Here is a 4107-nt window from a genome sequence, read left to right on the forward strand (position 1 = left end):
TCATTGGCTATAGGCTACCCAAGGGGAAGGTGCTTGCAGCTGGGGAAAGGAGTGACCTAAGGACTATCTTTCTAAAACAGTCACTAGTGTGGGATGTTCAAAATAAAGAGATGTGGGATTTGGGTAAAAGGTGCATAGAAACAACGAATGGTAGGTCTCAGAGCTGTGAGAGATGTACCTACAGGGTCTGTTCCAAGATGATAAAACAAGGTACTGACAGATCAGAAGGCGAGGTGAATTATATACCTGTCCCTGGCCTCAGATGATGGTAGACATCTTGGTCCAACAGGCAAGCCACACCCCACACCCCCTTCAGAGGGGCTGTAGCAGGGCAGTGGTGCTCACAGTACCGTACATAAATATTCAGTGGAGTCTCTGGGAACCATGAGCTTCGGCCGCTCTATTGTACCAAGCCTGGGACTGGGACCTCCATGGCTAGATTCTGGTTTTCTTCTAAATCAAAACTCTCTTTTCCTGATTTGTCTTGGAGCCTTCGATGGAGAAAAGTCTTAAAATGCAAAATGCCTTCTCTGGAAAGAGATCACTTACCTAATCCCAGGCCTCTGCCTCCTTGGAAAAGTAATGAACAATCCCAAACCATAAGGGAAAGCAATTGTAAAATCCCAACAAATGTGTGGGGACAGCACCAAAGAAGGATGACCAGCAATGGGGAAATTGAGCAGATTCATCCACTGGATTCCAGGGTCGTATTCAGCCCACACCTCCCTCCTTTCTCTTCTTCGTTGGTGGATGTCATGAAAGTGAGCAGATCTGTTCTGAGCTTTGCTGCTAGAATGGGCAATGGGGAATGCATCAGATTTGGAGATGGAAGCCCTGGAAATAAGTCCCACCTCACCCCTCGCCAGCTGTGTAACTGGGGCAAATCTCTTAGCCTCTCTGAGCTTGCTTCCCCATCTAAGCCCGCCCTCCCCTCCTCACAGGAGGGAGGTGGTAGACAGGTGAGATGCATGGGAAAGAGCTCTGCAAGTCCCCAGAATCTCTGTTCAAATATATATATATATATATATTTTTTAAGATTTTATTTATTCGAGAGAGAGAGAGAGAGAGAGAGGCAGAGACACAGGCAGAGGGAGAAGCAGGCTCCATGCAGGGAGCCCGACATGGGACTTGATCCCAGGTCTCCAGGATCACACCCTGGGCTGAAGGCAGGTGCTAAACCGCTGAGCCACCCGGGCTGCCCTCTGTTCAAATATAGAAGTCATAACTGGCACTGACTCAGCACAAGCTCCCAGGTTCCCTGTCTGGGACACCACACGGAATCTCTGCAGGACATTCCAGAACAGAATTGAGTGATGCCTACTTTCACTGGGCTGCCCTGGAGAAAGACATTGTAAGGCCTGGCTCTCTCGATGTATCCCTGAACCTCTCAGGCATGCAGCATCTCAGAGCAGTGCTGTTGAGGGTGGACTGGCTGTGGAAATGGTGAGAGGAATGAATTCCTTCTGTCACTGGCTTTGACACAGACTGCAGAATGCTAGCTTACAGAACTAATGAAGATCTCAGAAAAAAGTAAGAGCTGAGATGAAATGCCAGTATCATGCTGAGTGATGAAGTATAATCAGTGAGCTTGAATTTGTGGCTGGTTTGACCTGGACACCCTCCCTCTTCAGCTGCCTGGGGCTCCCATCTACCAGCATGGGCACTCAGGAAAGGCCTGCTGTCAATCACTTAATCTTTGATGAAATGGAAGCTGCTCAGCCCTTCCCTTTCGGATTTCTGCTCTCCCAGTGCAGAATGGAAAGCATTGGCCTGAGAATTAGGAATTATCAGCCCTCAGCTAGCAGGTCAAGGATGATTCTTATGGGTAAGGGGGCTCTTTGGTGTCCCTGAAATTCCTTGCTTTCCATCTTGGAGTCGGGCTGACCTTGGAGAACCCTGAGATCTGGGCCAGAAAGTGTCTTGGGAATTTGGGAGATGGTTATCAACATCAGATGAAAGCAGCAGGTCTACAGAGGATTTCTGCTCTGATCCAGATGGGGCACTCAGGGCTCATCTGACAGCTGTGAGTGTCACCCCCTGAAGCCTGGCTGGTTTATCCAGCAGTCTGTATAAAAGGGTACTTGTTGAGGTGCCTGGCTGGCTCAGTCGGAGGGGTACGTGACTCTTGGTCTTGGGGTCATGACTTCAAGCCCTACATTGGATGTAAAGATTACTTAAATAAACGAAGAAAAACTTTTTTTTAAAAAGGGGGACACTTATGAGAATGGAGGTTCCTCAAGGTCAAAGGTCACTGGTGAAGGGTCACCAGGACTCCAGATACAGAAGACAGCACCCTGTGCAGGGTGCTTCCTGGATCTGGGAAGGAAGCCTCATCTCTCCTCCACATCACCCAACTTAAAAAAAAAAAAAAAATTAGCTGTTATCTGATCCTTAGGCTGCAGCTAAAATGCAGATTTCCCTGGGAAGGTCAGGATACTTTAGTTTCTTGTAATTTACCCTTCTGGATGAATGAGTTCTAGAACTAGGCTCAGAAATTTGAATTGGTAGGGGATCCCTGGCTGGCTCAGCGGTTTAGTGCTGCCTTTGGCCCAGGGTGTGATCCTGGAGTCCTAGGATCGAGGCCCATGTCGAGCTCCCTGCATGGAGCCTGCTTCTCCCTCTGCCTATGTCTCTGCCTCTCACTCTCTCTCTCTGTCTCTCATGAATAAATAAATAAAATCTTAAAAAAAAAAAGAAAGATTGTATTTGTATTTGTATTTGTATTTGTATTTGTATTTGTATTGGAACAAAGCAGGTGGGCCCTGGAGGATAGTGAAAAATAGGAGCTAACAGTTGTGGAATGTGGAGTGCCAGGCAGTGTTACATACCAAGGTAAGTTTTCTCATGTTGGTCTCACAGTAACTATGTAGAACGAGGACATTGAGGCCCAGCAAGCAATTGTCTGAGGTCAATCAGCCAGTAGCCACCAGCAGCCAACACGGCTGGCATTGCAAGCCAGATCAGCCTGGCCCCAAAGCTCTGCCCCACTCTCCTTCTTCAGGGCAGAGGAGAGGAGGCAGTGGATGGTGTCAGAGGGGAAGAGTGGGGGCCCAGACAGCAGGTGAAATACCAGGCTGTGAGCATGTTTGTTTTGTTTTTAAAGATTCATTTGAGAGACAGGGTATGTGTGCGCGTGCTCCGCACTTGAGTTGGGGGAAACACAGAGGAAGAGGAAAAAAGAGAATCTCAAGCAGACTCCCTGATGAGTGTGGAGCCCCATGCAGGGCTGAATCTCAAGACCCATGAGATCATGACCTGAGCGAAAATCACAAGTCGGAGCTTAACCATTGCTGGGAAAGAGACCCAGCAATCAATGACTTCGAGAACACAGAAGTGACAGGCTGCAGTAGATGCTGTGGGGCCCCATCCAGAGTCCCCCTTCCGGAATGAGGCACCACTTGCCCCGATGCTGGTGGCGAGTTGGTTGTTGAGGGCTCATAGCTGAGTCCCTCTCTGGGAATTGCCCTTGGCCCAAGGGATCTTGCCTTACCCAAGTTACACCCTTTTGTGGGGACAGCCTGCATTCAAGAAGGACAGCTAGACACAGAGTACAACAGTCCCACCCCCTCGTCTCAGTCTAGGACAACTTTGAAGGACCGTCCTAACTCCAGTGCTCCCCACTGGATCAGCTGAAATCTCTTGTCTGACTTCACTACAATTTGGCTTCTGCCCTGAAACCTATGGGTACTGTTCCCCAGAGTGCACCCCAAACCCCCCTGGGACAGAGTCTGTTCCAAGTATGCCCACCTACCACACAGTCCAAAGTAAGCACCCCCGTTTGGTGGGTGGCTTTGCTACCTTCAGTCCCTGAGGGGACAGGTTCCTTCCATTTTCTCTCTATACCATCCCTTTGGCTTTCCCCTTCATTAAAGACAGGTTGCAGGTCCCTCTGTGACCCCATTTGTGGAGATAGGAAAAAGAACATAGACGTGGCCCAGTGGGCCTTAGGACACCAGCCTGGAAGTGGCACACATTACTTCCACCACTCCACTAATTACCTAAACCTAGTCACATGGCTACACCCAACCACAGGGATGCTGGGAAGTAGTACCAGGCTGTAACTCCTGCTTCAAAAGAGGAAAAGAAGAAAAAAAAACAAAAACAAAA

The sequence above is a fragment of the Canis lupus genome, chromosome 11 (genome assembly GCF_048164855.1).
Source record: "Canis lupus baileyi chromosome 11, mCanLup2.hap1, whole genome shotgun sequence".
Classification (NCBI taxonomy): domain Eukaryota; kingdom Metazoa; phylum Chordata; class Mammalia; order Carnivora; family Canidae; genus Canis; species Canis lupus.